The sequence below is a fragment of the Ambystoma mexicanum genome, chromosome 11 (genome assembly GCF_040938575.1).
Source record: "Ambystoma mexicanum isolate Mex_15411 chromosome 11, UKY_AmexF1_1, whole genome shotgun sequence".
NCBI lineage: Eukaryota > Metazoa > Chordata > Amphibia > Caudata > Ambystomatidae > Ambystoma > Ambystoma mexicanum.
In genome coordinates this window covers 282,283,435-282,304,511 of record NC_090934.1, presented here as the reverse complement: position 1 = coordinate 282,304,511, position 21,077 = coordinate 282,283,435, and positions in this window count along the sequence as shown.

Sequence of the window (21,077 nt, the reverse complement as noted above, 5' to 3'; positions counted from 1 at the left end):
CCCTTCTTGGAAATGTCTTCGCCATCTGTAAATGTGTAATTGAAAGTCATGTCTTTTCATCCCTGTTCTTCAACTACAGACAGATATGGCAACAATCCTTATGTATTCCCAAACCAAAGGGTGCTTTGCCAACAATAGGGTTACAATGGGGAGAAACCCATAGCAAGAAAGCAACCTTATTTATGTTCAAAGTATGATGTTTTTCACTGAGAAGGAGGCTCAGTTTTCAGTGGTCAAGGCTGACTCGAATTCTACATCTCCAGGCAGAGCAGAACACACTGGAGCCCAGGCGAGGGGTTATAGGCTACGTGCCAAGCAATTAGGCTGGCACTCAGCAGGCGCCATGCCAGCGCTGCGTGGCCACACATCTGTCAAGAGCCTTTCCAAGGAGCTCCTGAGCCGGGTTGGAATTGGTGGTTGCTCAGAGCAGCTGCTCCTTCGAATTCTTTCTCGTCTGTCAGTACAGTGAACTCGAGACCCCCCTTCCTCCCCCACCCCCGTCCTTTCACCTTCCAACAGGGGTTGCAGATCAAGGGCACACAACTGACAACATCAGGCAAACACTTTGGGGCCGATTCATGGAATTACTTGCATGGTTCAAGTTGACTTAACACTGCTGAAAAGTGACTTTGTACTGCCGACACAAACCCTGTTTCATGGAACTGTGCAAAGTGTATTTGTGCAGGACAAAGTTAGTGCAAACTCATTTTTGCAGTACACAATGAACTTTGCACTGACTTTGCCCTTCAAAAATACACTTTGTGTTCGCCTTCTATGGTTCCTGTCTGACAAAAATAAACCACTCAATCACCTCCTTTTTTCTTTCTGCCTATAGTTTTCATTTAAAACAATAATGTCTCTCTCACACACTTATCCTTTTTACTGTTATTCCAAAGAGCATTGTTTTTTGTTTAAAAAGGAATTAATATTCTAGACCTCCGGCTCATGACATGTTTGCCTGTGGGCCCCATGACCCCTCAAACTTGACTCTACTGGCTTGGGCTCTTGGTAGACAGCCAGATGTTGCAAAAACCTTAGTGTATGCCATGTTCACCAGATGTAGTGTTGATCTTATTCACACGTCTTGAAACTATGCCACTTACTCCCTGGGTGCCCGCCTACAGATTCTTGCAGCTGGAGGTCATCATTCTTACATTTCTCATTTTTCTTTGCTGTGGGCACTTTTTTTGTGCTTGCTGTTTTATGCTCTTATGATCCAGCCCACCTCTGTTCGCCTGGAAGTGCGGTATTTCTTGACTGTTTGTGGGCACGTTTGGAACTTTATCAGGGTCCGTCTTTCATCCGGTTTTGCCTCTGCCGAGAGCGCATCTGAATTACGTCTAAACCTCTTTAGAGGGGGTTATCACAGACATTACACAACATGTGATGGGGGGGGGGGTAGGTGCATCATTTTAGGATCCCCACTGGCCTCTTAGATTCTTCATCATGCGGCCATAGTAAGATGTTTCCGCCTTTAAAGCCCTGTTCATAAACGGAAGTGATACATTCTTGTATGAAGGGTTTTGGTTTGTTGAGGTGATATTTGCTTCTTTTCTGTTCTAAGTTCGAAATGGCCACTTTAATGGGTTCACTTTCCACAGTCCCCAATACATTTGCCCTACTTAATTAATAACAGTCACTCTCTGCCATATTGAACATACTAAATGAACATTACTATAAACATAATTATTACTATAAACATTCACTTAACTCTACATTTCACTAGACACAAACAATAACATACAGAAGATTTTACATTAGACCGGGGTGATTGCTGCAGTCAGCCACCCTCTTTTCAGTACCTTTCCTTTGGGTGCTGCCTCTGTTATGGAAGTGGAACTGTCCCATAAAGTACATAGCCCCCCCCCACCCAGTGTGCTATTCTTAGGTGACCCTGTGCACAACTTGGGACCACCCGATCTCACCAGGGTCCTCTCCAATAACTGTTAGCCCTTTCCACTGGGGGGTCCAGCCGATGTCACCGCCACAACCTTTGAAAACTTCTTGTGCCCCATTATTGACACATGTCAATGTTGAAGGTTGGTCCACACTCTAGTTTCCACTTTTCATTGTGTTCTGTCTCCTAGAATAAACCCCACTGTATTTCTGCCCCCCCCCCCCGTCGTTTTACTTCTGGTTTGTCTGCAAAATGCACATGGGCACCTGTGTCTAGTACCTTGCAGATACAATATATATATTTAATTTCAAACAAATAGCAACATTACCTAAAGTCGAAATGGACACTCTGACTATGTTTGTGGTTTTAATGAATGAGAGGAGATTTTTCACATTACTGGAATCATTACAGACCTCAACACATTGTTATACTTAGTTCTTTATCGCTCAGACCAATGTTTTGTAATTAATAGCCCTTTGCACAAACTGCAGGCCCTTATAAGCAGTCATGCTGGAACAAATTATATTTCAATCACCACGCTGCATACTTTTCCATTTGGTAAGAATCTAAATGGGATGCAAATGCCTATAATACCTATCGTACACTGTGAGAAGTTTGACCATGTTTCCTCTATTTTGAGAAAGATGGAGGTTTTATTCTAAGGCTCTGGTTTGCCATACTCTTCTAGACAAAGTCAATTAGGTATAGTCCGTTCATTGTTGCTAAATCAGCATTAACATAAAATTGACTCGCTCAGCATTGGAGGACATGTCTGGTATTTTCCTGGCTTTGTTTCATTCTTTTTCATCTGATCACACTCAAAATCTCTTTCTTTGCTTCCTTTCTTATCGGCCCAACTTCTATTTCCTGTTGTGCCCCTCAAGGTTCTGCACTATCTCCTTTATTATTTAATTTCTATATCCAGCCTCTGGCTTCATTATTTCGGTGCATGGAGTACGTGAGGGTGGAGTTGGATACCCCAATCTTGAAAACTAGCATAGGTTATTCTTGTTGAAGATGTCTGCATTTTATTGTGCTGAAATGGGCGATCCTATGCCACCTTGGATGTCTATATTCCATGAGGAAGATGCCCAATTTAGCTACAAAATTACCTTCCATTGAGGCAACTTGAATTGTGCTTGTATCATGGGTTATTGATAATGGTCAGAATGTATGGATCCACTATTGAGCTTCTCTATGCTGGCAGAGTTGGATAACACGAGGGATTTTGAAGATGCATGATGTTTGGGATGAGGGACGGATGATATTTTGGACTCTCTAAGATGTACTTTTGGCTTGGGAGAGAGGAAGTTCAAAAGGTATACAGATTTAGGGTCTCTTCTGTCACAGACACAAGGGATGTCAAATGGACCAATGACATCAAAACTGCTGGCTTGTAATGTGTTTGGTTCCTTAAAATGATGCCTATGGATGACTCTTGTGCAGCCTCCTGAGAAATATTGCGACAAGCATGGATAGAAGAGTTAGGAAGGAACATTTCTATCAAAGAATGGAATAGTATTTTGAGGGTACGGACAAAGTCAAAGATGCATTTAAGTCTGCAGTTTATTCATCATGGTATTCTAAGCCGTCTGAACTGTTGCACATACTGTGGGGCTGCCCAAGAGTTGTGGAATTTTTGAAGGGAGTCCTGGATAGGTTGGACACAAGGTGTGGTGTTTCTGAGGTCTCCTTAATCAGTGATTCTGCTTTTAGCTTCTGCAAGATGTAATATGGCTCGAGGCTATGGCAGTTGGCTAAATAAAGTACTTATGCTGGCAACTAAGCAAATCTTAAGCGTATGGAAAACAAGAAAAAAGCTGATGCTAGAGGGCTGGCTGTCAGAGTTAAAGACCTTGTCCAGCTATGAGAAATACAAGATGCAAAAACTGAATCACGAGGATGATTATTTGGAAATTTGGGGACCATTCAATGAATTATATGGGTAAGATTGGGCTTTTGTAACAGTTGTGGGAGTGGAGGGGGTGTGTACTAAGTAAGGATATAAGTGTGTGTGGTGGATGCGTGTCCATATGTGTGTGAGTTGTGTCTTGTCTCTTTATGTATGCATAAGTCTCTATTTGATTGATCACATTACATAGGGTTCATTGTATATGGTAACTTTATAATGTTTGATGTCATAATAATGGTATTGAAGTACTCCATGTTATCCTTCTTTTGTCAAAAGTTACTAATTGAACTGTTATGAGATTTCGTGTTCACTTTATGCCTATGTTTGTAATATATTTGATTTTTCTTGGAAAAGATAAATAGAGTTATAAAAAGAAAGAAATTGTCTGCATCCTTATCTGTTGAAGCTGAAGTTAGTTTGGTCTGTCACAAGGGCTGTTTTAAACTCAAGTTACTGAAAATAATTCTCACTATTCTCCGTGTTCATCTTCATGCACTGGTTGTTCTTTCATCTATGCTGGTATTCTTGGTTATTGTAACTCTCTTTATTTCTCTCAACCTGCTTACCTGTTGCACAGACTCCAGATATTCCAAAATTCATCTGCCAGAGCTGCCACGTCTACTCTTCTTTGTGCTCACATTTCCTCTGTATTTCATCAGCTACATTGGCTCCCCATCATCAAACGGGTAAAACTCAAAGCACTTTGTTTTGTCCATCATGATTTTTATCAGGTTGGCTCTGAATGCTTGCAAGCCACATTTTGCCATTATATCCCATCTCGTTCTGTTCGTGTCTCTGAACAACTCTTGATTCAAGGCCGCAGGTTTAACTGGACAAGACTTGGGGGTCATTCTTTCACTGGCGCAGCCACTCAGCTATGGAATAAATTACCGGTTTCTCTTTGCGCCTCTGAGCATTGTGTATCCTTTTGTCTGTTCTTAAAAATGTATATGTTCTAAATGTCCTTTGTTACAGGCTTCTGACCCCTGCTTTTTCAGTTTTAGCACCAAGATTCCATTGCTGCTGTTTGGTGTGCTGTATAAATACACATAACATAACATAATAGCCCTTTTGAGCCCTTTGGTATTACGATATTTCATAAAATGCTTCCTGACTTTCACTCTAGACAACACAAAAAAGGTGATGGCTGGGACGTTTAGAAGTAATCTGAATCGCTGGCATTGTTTTGGTAACCCTCCAGACCATCGTTCTTCAGCCTGAGAGACCATTACAGAAGAGGAATGAAAATATGCAAATCAAGCTTGATCCCCCCCAAAAGGGGCAGTACATCCTGAAATTCGTGGTTACATCCTTCCTGCATGAGCCCACAAGCAAACCCAGTCATTTTGTGATCCATGCTCCACCTCACTGATTCACCAATGAGGCCACAACATGTCTGGGGTTGTGTGCTGTCTCGTGCAGATGTGCTTTACCACTGTAAGATTGTGTTCATGAGAATATCACCTTCCTTATGAAGCAGGGTCCAATAAAGGGCTCTCTTTTCACCATAAACGATTTTTATGGATTGTAAACCTTAATATATTCATTAAGCAATCTGTAAAGCAAAACAAACATTAACAATACATCAAAGTAGCAAGCAGCATAGAACCAAAGCGAGATCTCAAAAGGAACATTCAACAACTCTCTTCCCTGTTTACATGTCTGTCCTAGCTTCCATAAAATGTCAAATACCATAACAGCATTTTGACAATGATGACCTCTTTTCTGCAACACTGAGCAGCAGATTGGCACCAATGCCTTTCTACATATTGCCGCAATAGTTTTCATAGAGAGTAAATTACCTCTCCAGAAAGACTCAAAGTTCTGAATTTCTTAATTTTGCAGGAGACACCTGCAATATAACAAATTGCATATATGGTATGCCATGCCGTGCTGGCAATTCAAAGGCCCTCATTATAGGTTTGGTGGTATCCTGCCAGTAAATCCAACGGAATACCACCTTACAGACCTACTGTTACTAGTAGTTGATATGTTCGAATTGCCAGCATATTACAGATGCTGACAACAATAGATTAACCCCAATTCAAGCACTCCATTGGGGTTTTTCGGCATTACCAGCAACAGAGGTTTTTTGCCAGTGGTGTTTTTGGGACCCATCCAGCTCTTGGCTGGAGGTAAATCAAGCAACCCCACATGCAAAACTGTAGTTTGGCAGTGCAGGACAAGTGGCAATAACGGAATTACCACAACTTTTTTACTGCACTGTCAACCTTTTAATGATGCCAAAATACTTGGAAAATATCTCAATTACCCACACATTTAAAGAAAGTAATACATAAGCATTTAGGGCTGCAATTTCTGACTGCACAAATGGTCAATTCTAGGCTGGTATTAATGATGTATCGTCATATGTAATTAAGAATGAATTTCATTGTAGATAATGTTCATATTGTGAACCTGTCCGGTTCTTACTTTTCAGTGAACCAATACATCCAGCCCATATAGATTCTCCAGCGCAATTATGGAGATCTGTTTTGAAGTGTAGGAGCTTGCACAGAAACAGACCACTTACCACATCCAAGGAAAGCTGATTTAAAAGTTTAAGGTCCTGATTCATGGAAGTGTTTTATAATGGTGCAATCCCATGGGGAAATGCTCCATGAATCAGGCCCTAAATGTACATAATCAGAAGAGCGTGGATGATTTATCCCATGCAAAGGGTACTGTCTGGTACTAGCAAAACATATGGACAAATCTTGTTAAGCACGTAAAAGAAGGACGTAGAAAAAGTAACCTGGAAATTTGAGTGGGTCACATCTGCAACATTTGGGTGACTCACAAATATTTTCGGGCAATTTGAAACACCCAAATCTCGCCACAAGCACACAAACACATTCTGGAGTTGGTCCAAACCGGTTCAATATATTCACAAAATGACATACTGTATTCTATTTATACCTCAAGGGTCGCTGGGGTAGAAATAGTATTTTTTCTATTTTTAACACTGACCTCAGAATGTAGTCTTAAACAAGGAGAAGAATGTTTGGAAGACGCAGGCTTCTTCAAAGTCTAACAATCTAGTTTCATAGCCAGTTATAAAGTAGTCTGTCCGTCAGATGACTTACTGATAGCCATGGACAAGGGCTATTTTTCAGTCCTTGTCATGCTGGAATCACCTGTGGCCTTTGACACTATTGATAATGGTCAGATTATCTCTGGACCCTGGATATGAGAAACCATTCTTTCACGTATCTCCTGTTGCTTATAAGCAGGGCAAAAAAGGTTATCATTGCTTTCTATGTTGTCTCTGTAGCGAGTTGTGTTCATCATCGATTCCCACACTGATTCTCCTCCTCAACACATAGGCCATCACGTCACCCCTCATGCTATCTGACTCGCTAGATGCTGCCCTTCCTTCCTTCCTGCCACCGGTCCAGCTGTACCCCTCCTCTGTGCTCCTCTGTATCCTAACCCCTGTTGTATATCTGTGCTGTTGTAGATGAGCAGGTAGCCAATTTCTCACTAGTTCCTGCGCCCTCACCACCGTCATACTGGAATGGTCAGAGAAGAGCAATAAATGGGACCCCCGGTGTCATTCTCATACCACATTGAATGTATCAGAGACGTTATGCACTCAGATAGCCATACAGAATGTACCCTCACGTTGAGCCAGTGGAAGGATGCCACATGGAAGAAAGTAAGCACGCACCTATGGATATCATGGAGCCTTTAGTGAAATCTGACGAGGGCAAAATTATGTCAAGAAGATATATAAACCTATGTTGAAACAACATGAAAATACTTAAGAGTAACAATGTAACTAAAGCAAGAAGAGAAACATGTACTCAAAGCTCAAGTAATCATGACTGTAAAGAAGATGAATTTACATAATGATCAAAACAAAGGGGGTTCTGGGAGTCTCTCTACCGACACAAACACAGCCCATTGACCTGCTCTTGGGTGGATGGCCCCCGGGAGAGTCTCAACCAAGTCTTTAGCTCACTGTCCCTTTCACAGAGGAGAAATATCCATGCATTTCAGTCTTTGTCCTGTCCAGACACAATCCAGCACCGAAATGCTAGGTAATTCTCCTCTTGACAAGAGTACCAACAGCAAACCCATACACGTATTTCAGCCTTGTTGGTCATCATCAGTGAGGTGGAGCTGTGCCTCTCTGAGAACAGTGAGCAAGGGGTCCACGTCTGGATTCCTCTGGTTACTTAGGGTGAGACCCATAGTTACTTAATATTCAAAACAAAGGGGGTTCTGGGAGTCTCTCTACCGGAGCAAACACAGCCCATTGACCTTCTCTTGGGTGGAGGGTCCCCGGGAGAGTCCCAACTAAGTCTTTAGCTCACTGTCCCTTTCACAGAGGAGAAATAACCCTGCAGCTCAGTCTTTGTCCTGCCCTGGGGCAGTTCATCACCAAAATGCTAGGCAATTCTCCTCTGAACAAGAGTACCAACAGCAACCCCATACACGTGTTTCAGACTTGTTGGGCATCATCAGTGAGGTGGAGCTGTGCCTTTCTGAGAACAGTGAGCAAGAGGTCCACGTCTGGATTTCCCTGGCAACCTAGGGTAAGACCCAAAGTTACTTAATATTCAAAACAAAGGGGGTTCTGGGAGTCTCTCTACCGGCATAAACACAGCCACTTGACCTGCTCTTGGGTGGATGGCCCCCGGATATTTCTCCTCTGTGAAAGGGACAGTGAGCTAAAGACTTCAAGGTAAAACGGAAAAATATAGAAGCTTCCTACAAAGGTTTATATAACGTGGCTGTCCATGATAGAACAATGGACGCTGATTAATGTCTGGTACAACCAGGCTACCTCAGTAACAGACTAAGATTGCAAGATCAGGAGATGCGGAAGAATAGTTATGTGTGCAGAACCGACCATGAGTCAAGTTTGGCCCAGAATAAAGGATTCTATTTCAAGGAATAAGCACAGAGCAAAAAGGCAGTTTTATGGATAAGCTCTGAATGTGGGACATACCTCATAGATTGAAGAATAAGAAAACATCTGTCAAAGCCAACTACTGGTCAAATAAAAGTGCGCAAAGCTCATATGAGATGTAGTGAGCAAGTCTCGAGAGGCCAAAAGGAGCAAGTGCATCCAGCAAAATTAAATCAAATAGCAGAAAATAGAAGGCTGGACTGGACAAATGTGTTGTCTGCTAACACATGATATTGGAGAAAAGAACACAGCTATTCATTATGCCTCAGACGGAGATAGCGGTGTGCTTACACTCCCTTGAATGTCCCAGCCCAGTGAGCAGTCAACAAGGTCAACTACAGACGGATGACTTTGGCATATGGCCTAACAATGAGAAATAATGCAATAATTGGGAAAACGGGGAGTAGTCTGACAGGAATCAAACACCTAAGTTTTGTTTCGCTCGTATGCTGCTAAAAAGAGTCAAAAGTCCAAGGTTGACTAGTATGCCAACGAATCAGTGGGTTTGGGGGACAACCTAACATACAATGTTGCAAAGATAAATCCACTAACAGTTTGTCCATTACAATCAGTACTGTACGTATGTAGAGCTAGCTCAAGGTGTGTTCTACAGATAAGGGGTAGCCAATGATGCACTAATCATTATATATTCTATACGTAGACATGATCACTTAACCAATACATCCCCTCAATAGGTTTTGTATTTTGCCAAATGGAATGACATCATAGATGATGCATATTGGGATATAAATACCTCTGTGTAATCAAGCTGCTTTGTGAGTGTACATGCATCAGTCCGATATTTGCCAGTTCTCCATACTTTAAATTCTGAGAATAACGTATTGTTTTGCCATATTAAATAAGTCTGTCCTGTTATTTGGTCTGTGATCTGTATTTGTAATTCCATCTAGCACAAAAGACGCTTCAAGGTGCTTTAGCACAGTGTTGTTACCACTGAAATGTGCTCCATTATGCATCTGTAATGTTGTACACCTCTGTAACGTGCTCCGTTATATATCTGTATTTGTGTACACCTCTGTAAAGCGCTCCATTGCTTCCAGAAGCCTAGTCTGCGCTCAATAAGTACCATATAATAATACTTGATTAATCCTCTGCTCTGATGTTCCATATGTATGTCAGACACCTGCCCAAAATAATTCAGAGGTATGGCATTCAGTGTCATTTCTATGCTGAGGACACACAGACATATGCCCTATTCCCGGGCTATCCCTATAAAGACCTGACATTGATGAAAACAAACAAAACTGAAACAGCCATTTGAATGAAGATACATTGGATGACACATAATTAGATAATGTGGGCATAACAATGTTGGATTCTCTCAGTACCTGAAGTTATGTCAGGGAGAATGAGCACTGCCAGTAATTAATGACAAGCAACTTCCCACTTAACCAAGTTGCACGCATGTATGGGCTGTTTGACCACAGCCATACCATGCATGCACGGGTTTCTAGCGTGGTTAAGGTAGAGTGTTTCTAACTCTGGCCAGTGGGAGACGTATTGCACCATAGGTTTATATAGCGCTTTACATAGATAGAGGAGGAGATGGAAGGGTGATGGGGAAGGGAGAGGAAGAAGGGAGAGGAGGTAGTAAAGGGAGGGAGGAACAATATTTCAAATATCTGATACAAATTCAGGGGTAGTGAGAGGCAAGGGGAAGGGAGGAGAGAAAGGAGATAGGAGGGGTACAGGGAAGCTGGAGAGGAGAGATTGTAGGGAAGGAAGTCAGGGGGAAGTGGAGAAGAAGGGCTTTCAAGGAGGTGCGGAAGGAGGTGTAGGTGGAGATGGAGCGGATTGACAGAGGTAAGGAATTCCAGGGAGAAATAAAGGCAACATTGGCTAGTTTAAATGCATGGTACAGGAGATCACGGTCAAACGATGTATGGTGACGCATTGCACAGTAAGCTAAAGTCACACCTGCTTCTGACAAAGGCATTTCCAGAAAATCTTTAAGCTCATTTTGAAAACATTTATTTGTTGTTTTTCTGTCGTATCATGTTGTTAGAATAAAGGATGTCATTGTATCCTTGAACACTGCTAGTTTATATTCAGTTAATATATACAGATTAGTATCTTTCCTTACGTTTGATTGCTTAGTCCAATATTTGATACTGGGCAGTGGACGAGAGTGTCCTCTACTTTAAGACAGTGTGGGCCTGATTCACAGAAGGTTTTCCTATGGGATTTCACCATTATAAAACGCTTCCATGAATCCGGCCCTGTTTGTTCAAACACATGTCTGCAGTACCATACTTCATGGGGCAACCTTGTACAACATAGGTCCTCACGGGTGATGGGCTTCGCTGTGCTTAGAGAGTTTTCCCCAACGCTGTTAGTGGAGGTTGCATCTTTAAGAATGCAGGGCCATAAGCATGGGGTTCCCAATCCCAGCTCTAAGGTTCCACAGCATTGTGCTCTTCCTGGTTCATTGTTATACCCATTTATTTGTCTTGTGTCTGTACTTGTTTTTTGTGTTGTTACCAGTCCTATTAAAAGTGAACCAGAATACTTGAGAGTCTGACAATGATCTTCAGGTGGCCTGAAAATGTATGTGGGTCACAGAGAGGTCTCAAATCCCACTAAACACTTGCAGTGGGATCTGGAGCTCACCATAACCTTCGGTAGAAATGAAAACATGCTTTTTGTCCTAGTGAAAGCCACTAGCCCTAGAAATAATGTATTTTTTCTTCTTTTGGCAGTGTGATTGCGCCAATGATAGTAATCATACGGACTCTATTTCTACAGCGAATCCCCTTTGCGCTGGGAACAGAAAGCAACATACTTCTAGAGCTGACAACTTATAGTTGAGATGTGCCTATTCCAGAAATATTTCCCATTTAGGACCACACCCTAGAGATCAGAACCGCCCCCAGGCATGGGGGAGTCTATGCCGTTGCCTCGGGCCCGCGCTCTTGGGGGCCCCATAGACACCAACTGCAGCTGCATTTAAGGGGGTTGCACTGCTTCCAGGAACATGGGGGTTTGTGCCCATTTTAGCCACACCGTGATGTCAACAGCCAACCCCATGTGACGCTTCCAGATACAAGTATCTGCTTGCCTCTCCAGCAGCCCATTAAACCCCATGGTTCCTCACAGTTAGGGCTTATCACGCTCTTTGTTTCAGTAGACTATTTAAAGTGGAAGCTCTTTATAAGTAATTGGCCCATTTAGGAACCATTGTTTTGAACAATGCATTCAAAAGGGATATATTATTCTGAAAGCAGGTACAAAAATCTAGTTTTATGTCCAAATCGTCTTTTTGAAGACAATTAAAACATGCTAACAAAAAAAGTTGCAAACAATCTCACAGAGTTTTCATGTGTTTGCTTTTTGGTGTGTCAAATACGTGTATTGTTTTGTTATATATCGCATTTCACTCGCATCATATAGGAAGGCAGTCTTTGTCAAACAATGCAAAATCTTTTGTTACGAGTCTAGATCTTGAAATAAAGCATCCAAGCCTTTTTTGTACCCTTTTGTTGAATTGCATTCTGGTTTTTGTAGTCTTCAAGTTGGGGAAAATAATACAAAAGTTGTATACTTTCTGTTTAGCATATTTCTATAAGGATTCCTATATTTCTAGAGTGCTTTAATGATGAACTTTTCAAGTCCTCTTTATAAAACAGATTACTGTTGAAAGCCAAACGTGGTGGTGAAGGTGGGGGCACAGGGAGGATACATTGGTTGTAATAATTTACCAGGTCCTAAATATGGGAAGAGCAGTTGCTGGACTGAAGGTGTTGTTCTCCCTGGTCCAGTGATGATTTTCAGGATACTGGTTGAGGGTATATGTGGGTAGACAGTGTCGATCCACTTTTCACAGAGCGGACTCCATCCCCCTTTGTTTTTGAGGCCGGCATGCAAACAAAGCTTGTTTGGTGAAGTGTTTGGATTTTAACCCAGGATCTCATGCTCTCAGGGCACACACTTATCCACAAGACCACGTGGAAATGTCTTGCAAGCTTATCTCTTGTATCGATATTTTGCTTTCCATGGAGTACTGCAATATAGATGTTTGCGTTTAAAAGATGCACATCTTTTATACTTTGCAGGCACTGTTATAGGAAATTCACTATCTGTTTCTTTTTCAGGTATTGATGTTTCTTTTTAAAAGACAATGGTAATTTTTATTGCACATTTTATTTGGAAAGGCCACTTGAACTAAATTTGCATATTTCACATATGTTCAGTCCCTGTCTGTATGTTAATGATCTCCCCCACACTTTTTGGGGGATTTGAACCCCTATTGATAACATTTGAAGACCTGCGGAACTGCTAACTCTGATTTCCGTTAATTGGACTTTGCTTCGATTGCACTATAAGGCAAACCTGCAGCAAAGGCAGTTGCCCCATTCTGGCCCAGAGCCAATCCTCACCTGTACCTATGTGGATCCTGCAGGAAACAGCATCCCATATCTAATGGCCATACCTTTTGGATCATTCCATGAATGTTGGGCGGGTAGGGCAGGAGGCAAGCACTGTGATGCTGAAGAGCAGGACAAGGAGTATGTTCCTTTTTCTCATCCAAATACTTACCAATACAAAACTCCAATCCACATGACAGGTCCCCCAAGGCCCAGTCAAGAAGCTCCAGCCGGATTATCCATTCTTTCGGATCCCATCAAAGCCTGGCAGGGAGGGGATAGTAGTTGCACAAGACAGCCCAGTAGACTTCCTGGGACCCTGCCAAAGGCCGGAACAGTTTGAATTACAACATGTCCATACACTAGGGTGTTATACATCTGGGGGCGGGGGGGAGTGTATCATGAACAAAAATTGAGAATGGAAATAAAGGAAGGGCTCCTGACAATTGAGATGCATACTTCATAAGTAAGTAATGGGATGAGAAAGAGGGAAGTGGAGGTAGTGTAGCTCACAGTGTGTCCTGCAAAAATTAAAAGCATTGCTTGGAGATTAATTTATTTGACAGTCAATATAATCATCTAAATTAAAGGTGTATTGCTTGTTTGGACAATATGGCCACATTTATGTACCATAAAATAAAAGCAATCATGAAACTGCTGCAAAGACAACATTTAACTTCAGTTAGCAAAACACAAACACCACCTGTATGCCCTGCATGCCAAAGTCAGATTGTGTTTTCAAACCAAAGTTGCAAATAGACCAGTCCCAAACAATATTTCTACTATCTACAGCTGTGAAGAGTGCTCAAGTGTCAGGGTTACAGATTGCTCTCAAATTCTGGCTGAGCCACACGACAAAATGTGCGCTCCTAGGCAAATCGATGTATCTTTCTGAGGCTTACCTACCTAAATTAGACGTGTCTACAAAGTATTCAGATCACTCTGTCAACTACTCAAAAATAATCCTCCGTCCTCATATTGCCAAATACGTAATATTAACAGTAATTATTAATATACTGAAACTGTTTATTTAATTCCCATGGATATTAGCACTCAGTTTGTGACATCATTTTCTGTGATGCAAATGAGGGGGCCCCACACATCTTTTGCCACACATGGCCCAGCAAATCCTAGGGACGGCCCTGCTATAGATAATAAATTTTTGATTACTAACATGAGGTCACCATGCTAGAAATACTTTTCTATGTCCTGCACTTGCAGGTCTTGGTCTAGAAAAATAATGGTTCTTATTTCTCGTTCCCGATCCTTCCTCAATAAAAATATATTTCTAAGAAAATACATCCAACTTTTCTACAATTGCCTTGCCAGGTCCCTGCAGCAGAGAAGGACATTTGTATGGTCCCGCAAGAAATGGCAAGGTTCCCTTTCTTGATCATTTTTCACCAAATCATTCCAAAAACCACGTGATCATTTCACACAGCATTAGTAACCACTACATATGCAGTGTAGTCTCTTTTTATATTTATGATAAGTGTTCTGCTTCCCTCTTTATGATAAGTGCTCTGCTTCCCTCTTGGAGGAATAGATCCCACAGCAAATGGATGGGAATTTGTTTTCCCATTGATAAGATGGTGCTATGAAAACCAGAGTTTACCTGTGAGTACAGGTTTGAATCTTGAATACCAACAAAACATGTGCCCTGCTCTAAGCAAATGGTAAGTAGGCTGATGTCTCTGGGAGCAGGATTAGAAAGAATTGTGTAGACTCACTAGCAGCACATAAATCTTGGCACCTTTGAGTTTTTGGCAACTTTCTTCTGTCTATCATGCAACTGATCATTTTGCAGTAGATACCTTGAAGATCCTCTCCTTGGACAGACAGATAAACCTGTGCATGCTCTATTTAGAATGATGTGATGGACTATAACTGCTCTCATATGAACAATGGCCTCACTTGCGTCCAATCACAGTGGTCAAATGTAAAGAGCTAAATTGCCTAAGATGTGATGGCCCACCATGGACAAGTCAAAACATTATGAGGATGGAAAGTGATCCTTTGTGAAGCAACCCATAACAGTTCAGTATATAAATATCGGCTCATAGATGGAGGGAAGGAGTCACTAACGTCCAATAATCACCCACCCTGAAGTTATGGCCTGAGAGGAAGAAACGGACCATACATTGTTGAAGGGAAATTATCCTAAGCCTAGTAGCGCAGAGGGCTAATAACAATAAAGATATTTGTGTTGAAGTGTTACGAGTGTCACTTCAATTGGGTTTTAATTAAAAAGACAAAACATATTAGTGAATCGAATGTTGGTTTATCTTGTAGTACTTAAATGATTAGAATGTGCTAATTTGCTAAACATTTTAACAGCAAAAAACTGTTTTAAAAAAATAGTTTTATAGTTTTTCAATTGAGCTTCAGTATGTCCATAGTAAAAGTGACAAGTGACTTTGTATAAAGTAGAGCGTGTTTTTTCCATGTTTTAGGCTTCATCCCGTGGTGTTAAACTTAATGTTGCCTGTTATTTTAAAGGTTTACTGAAAAGAAAAGTGTCCCAGAAAGCGAGAGTTGAAGTAGCAGCAGTCTTGTTTTCCTGGCACGCTGGTTACTGGTTCTCTCACATGATGGTTTGCATTGGTGACAAGATTGTCTTGTGTTTCCATCTGAGTGGGAAATGGCTGTTCTGTCACAATAACAGAACTCCTTAATTCCGGAAAATGCTCAGCACTTCGGAGCACATATAAAACAGGACAGAGCATGAAAGAGTATAGTTATGTGATCTGAACATTTAGTCCTAACCTGAAACTCCTTTTTAAGTTTGGGCTATTAGGTGGTGCTGAAAGCACTACCTTTAAGACAAAACTATTGTGATTAAACTAAGAGCTTCAAAGTAAGAGCTTCAAATATGGGCTTTGAAAGAGGTTCTGTATTGCTTTTCCAGCCATGCCCCTGCCCCTAGCCATGCTAATCCCAATGGCTAATTCCACCCAGGCCTGCCCATCTCTGAACTCTTTGAGCTCTTCCATGGAGACAGCAGTCTTGGGTAACTGTCTCTAAGGAAGCACTCTGGAAACGAGCCAAAACTAGCAGCCATATGTGAATAGGAAAGATACTATGCATCTTCCAAATAAAATGATACTTTAAATAAAGAGAGTATACTCTTTTTTAAAAATAGCTGAAATACTTTACATTACTTTCGACAGCAGTAATGTTTTCTCTACTTTCTGTGTTTCATTTCCTTGTTTTTTCAATATAGCTAGTTAGTTTGGGCTGTTTGGTGGCGCTTTGAGCTGTGTTTCATAAGACACTACACTCTGGGTTTCTGTATGAATATGGGCCCACTGTGACACAACATGATCTCTTGGCTCATATTTTCAGAGGAACACCTTAAGTAAGTGTGAGTGCTGGGTAATGGGAAAGGGATGACCATAGTGTCTCATCAGCAAGACCAGAGAAAGAGGGGACGAGTTTCAGAATCAACAGACAATAGCTATTGTTGGGATGATAGGAATGTGAGATGAAGGACTTGGAGACTAATTTGATAGGAATACAGGACGTAGCAGTCTAGGGATCGAAGTGTACAAAAGAAAGTATTGAAACTATGTTTTAGTATATCTGAATACCTCTTTGGACATGTGAGTAGTTTTCTTGGTATTTATTAAGTTCAGGGTATAGGCCTGTACTCTCACCAATTCACCCGTCTCTCTGATGGAACCCTCCTCCCGTATTGTTACAAAGCATTTGTGCATTTCCAGAGAGCAAGAAACTCGTAGTCATTCTCATCAAATACAACAAATCTCCTTTCCTCACAGATGAACTTACACATGCTATTTTCATTACTTTGTTCCACCCACCTACGTTAACATTGGGGTGTATCACACATTATTTTCTACATTTGTGCTAGTCTAAAATTCCACAACTGCCAACTCTCCAACCTTGCTGTGCCACTCAGTACCCCATTGACTCTCTCTGGAGGTTCATACTTGACAGTTCTTTTACTACTGATTACCCACTTCTTAACTCTAAGAACAACACCCTCCTCAACACATTCTTTTTTAATTCAGTTGACCCTATTGTACCTATCCTTGGCACATGTCTTACTATGTGCTACTTTCTCTATTGCACTCTTGTCTGTTGGGTGTCCTGACCCACGTTTAAGCTATCATGCCACAACATTTGGCGCTGTGGGCTTAGAAAATTCAAGATGGCGGAAAACCCACATGTGCGCCGTAATACAGGAAAGCTGCGCAGTTTGTGCGCACACCGAAATGGTTGCCTCACTTGCCACCCACCAGTGCGAGAACGAAAGGCCGGGTTGCCATGAGGGAAATGGGTTGCCAAAGGAAAAACAGTAGCGCCGGTTAGCTTCAAAGCGCTTTAAAATCACCATTGGACTACCCGCACAGTAGTCTGAAACCATTGGGAATGGCAATGCTGATTGCCAAATGCAACCTAGAATTGTTGGGAATTCATTTTCTTAAATCCCAAAAATGGGTGCAGTACCAGTACTCACCACTATCCAAAAGCCGGCAGTTTAAAACCACCCTGTGTTTCTCTGAAGGCAGGCTCAAACTGTCTATTTTAAACATTGCAACACATCTAAAAACTCACTGGACACCAGCAGACATTTGGTAGAATGGAGTGTTGTGTGCCTACAAAATCTGGGAAATGAAGAGCCCAAAACAATGCTTATAACAAAACTGCTATGGAGTCAGCAGTTTAAGTTGCACTGGATTTAAAGACACTACAAATCTAAATGTTTAAAAGAAATGAGTGACCTACTTTGAGTGTCACATAGGTTGCAATTGTTTAAATGTCATAGTTTTAAACTTAGAATCAGCCTTCTAGCTGCATATGTGAAAATGTTTAGTTTTATTTGAATGCAGAAACTGGGGAACAGAAATGACAGCTTAAAGAGATTCCAATTTGCCTGGCAACTACCCCCATCAGGAGTGAAACTTGAGTCACAGCTGTGTTCCCAGGCCTAGCTACCCTTTTGCTGCTCACACTAAGGATATGCCATCTATCTGATAATTGAATTACCTGTGCTCTGCAGGAGAGTGAACAATGCAACTCCCTTCACCCAGGCAGAGGGTTTATTGAGAGGATCATAAATGGCTTCCTCTTGAACAATGAGCCTCTCCTGACTCAGGCAAAGGTTTTATTACAGCAGTCGTAAAATGTAGCTTCCTCTTGGCAGAAGCTGGGAGGAGCACTGCCTGTGAGAGCAAGCTGGCTTGGCAGAACTGGATAAACCAGTATTTCTACCTTGTGCTGAGAGGAAACCACACCCCTTTGTAGCCAGAATATTGTTTAGAAAAAGATGAATAACTCATGGTGCGGACATGTGAAAATTTTATAAATGATACCATAATTCTTGTGATTTTTCCGCCCACAGTTTAAGAGGTTTTTAGAACCGGTGGTATGTTCAGGGGGGTTTTAGCGGAAAAGTGGATATTACTCTAAATGTATGCATGTTAAAAATCTGAAACTTCATCAGTTAATGTCCATACTCCCTGCGCACATGTATGTAAAGTTGGGTCAATGTCAGAAATTGAAAAATCAGTTAAAAAGTCAATTATGTGCCATTTCTGAATGCAAGCTCTTAGAAACAGCAGATTTGGACAGAGACATGGCTAAATTCAGCCACACCAGGTATATGTAATTTCAAGCAACTGTGTAACTGTGAAATATGTCTTTTATTATCAAATATAGAATGTGTGCAATCTGACAGAGGAGTGTCCTATCTGCAAGCCATAAAATGACATCCCTCTGACTCACAGTTCATTCCCCAATCAAATGATAAATGGAAGTTTGACCAATTAGAAGCTGAGAGAGAGGTAGGGTCAGTGATGCTAGAACACACCCACATTCTAAACACATAAAAGCAGACAGACAGGACAGATAGGGACCTTCAATTCCATTTGCTGCAACGCACTCTGCCGGACCATACAACATCCAGAGATCCAGACTTCAAATTCATCAACCTCCAGAAAGCCAAACTAGAGACTTCAATCTATCCAGAACTAGAGACCCAGACCAGAGAACCAGAGAGAGCTGACCCAGATCACTGTGAAGTGCAGAGACCAGAAGCGAATTTAAAACCCTGACCAGATCCATGGCGAGGCCCATTTCACTCAAGAATATAGTGTGAGTACCTAGAAAACTGTGCAGAACCAATCTCCTAGTTAAAATAATATAATTCAATCTATTTAATCTAAGTAGAACTGCCTCCTAACTGTCACCTGTCATTTGTAAAGCTGTCACTTGTCATTTCCTAGTTGCAAGCTGCACTTGTCTTTTTGAACTTTAAAATTTCAAATCTGAAAAACGACCTTCACAAAATCGCTCATATCTCCGCAACCGTTTGTGCTAGAGACTTGCAATAACTTTCATCTGAAAGGTTAGAATCGTGGCTTTCCTACGAACCTAGAACCGCATTCCTAACCCTTATAGTTTTACCGCAATCGCGGAACACGCATTCGCGAATTTTACCGCGATTTGCAAATTTCTTCACATGTAAAAACTGCTGCTGCTTGCCTTCCATTTGCCAGAAATTCGTTTAGCCTGCTAACTATCCCTGCATCATTGCTAGTGTGAGCCTGGACTAATATTAACTAGATACCACTCACCCTGAACCTCTGAAAGGGAATTAAAAGTATTTTAGCATATTTTCTAATTCATTGCCAGCACATATCAAAGCAATTTGGGCCTGTGTTTTCAAACTTCTGTGGTCTAAGTTGCTGGGGTGAACTGATTTACATTGATTGCATTTCTGAGAACTGTGTGTTTTCCTTCCATTTCCTTGCCTTGCATCAAGGGGGGGAGGGGATTGCCAGAGAAAAGTGATTACATTGTTTGGTTGAAATCATATTGAGTATTTTCTGTACTGCATTCATTGAATATTGCATCCACCTGAGCTTACATAAAGCATTCTGTACCACCTTCTTCTTTTGTTCCTATTCACCTGTGTGCTACCTTATCCATTTCACGTCAACTCATTAGTGATTATAAGAAGTGTGCTAGTGCCAGATTCTCCGTTGTTGATCTTTATCATATCAGATTAAGTGTGCTATTCAATTATTAATTTATTATAAAGTGTGATATATATATATTTTAAATTATCAAATAAACCTTTTAACTTGCAAAACAGAACTACTTCTTGGCTCAGTGGGGTCAGGGGGATTCCAAGAGAGGGGTGTTATATAGGGGTAGTCATCCAGAACGCATGAACTGGACATAAAGGTATATCAATAAGGGTTTTCATTCAGTATTCTAGACTAGGCGTTAACTTAGCTGTAGTGCTGAATTGAATCCTCTTACAAATTGGGGGCTCGAGCCGAGACGTTGGGTTAGATTTACCACTTGTGCAGCTTAATACAGTGTGCTAACTGACGGGATACATACATCCGGTCGGATCACCACGCTGCATTACGCTGTGAAGCATTCCTCAAAAGGGACACTCCAAGAAAAGTTCTGTTCTGCAAAAATAAAATACAAACTTCTGTAAGTCAGGACAGAGACCAATCTCTAGAATGACGACCTTAGTAGACATGAAAATAGCCAGAGAGCACCTCTTGCATAAGCTATTTGTGAGAGGTGAATGGACCGAACAGGGCCAGGATGTGTGGTTGCAGGCCATCACACAACAGGTCACTGAAACAGGGTCAGATATATATAGAGATCAGGGTCCCTTACATGTGGCCCTGAGTGAAATATATATGGCTCCTAAAGCCAAAGAGGAACACAATAAGATTGCCAGGATAGCAGCATACCTGTACCTATATATGGGAGACATGCAGGATAGATGTGCTGAAAGCCAAAATCTGGCAAATAGGCAACAGATGGCATTACAGAAGGCCCAATCTGATCTGGACTCTTCTGAGCAGAGGCTGCAGAGGAGCCAGGAGTCAGAAGATGATAGTAGGCAGCACATCATTAAAATAAAGAAGGATATGGATGTGCTGCAACAGGAAAAGGTAGAACAGAATACCAGAT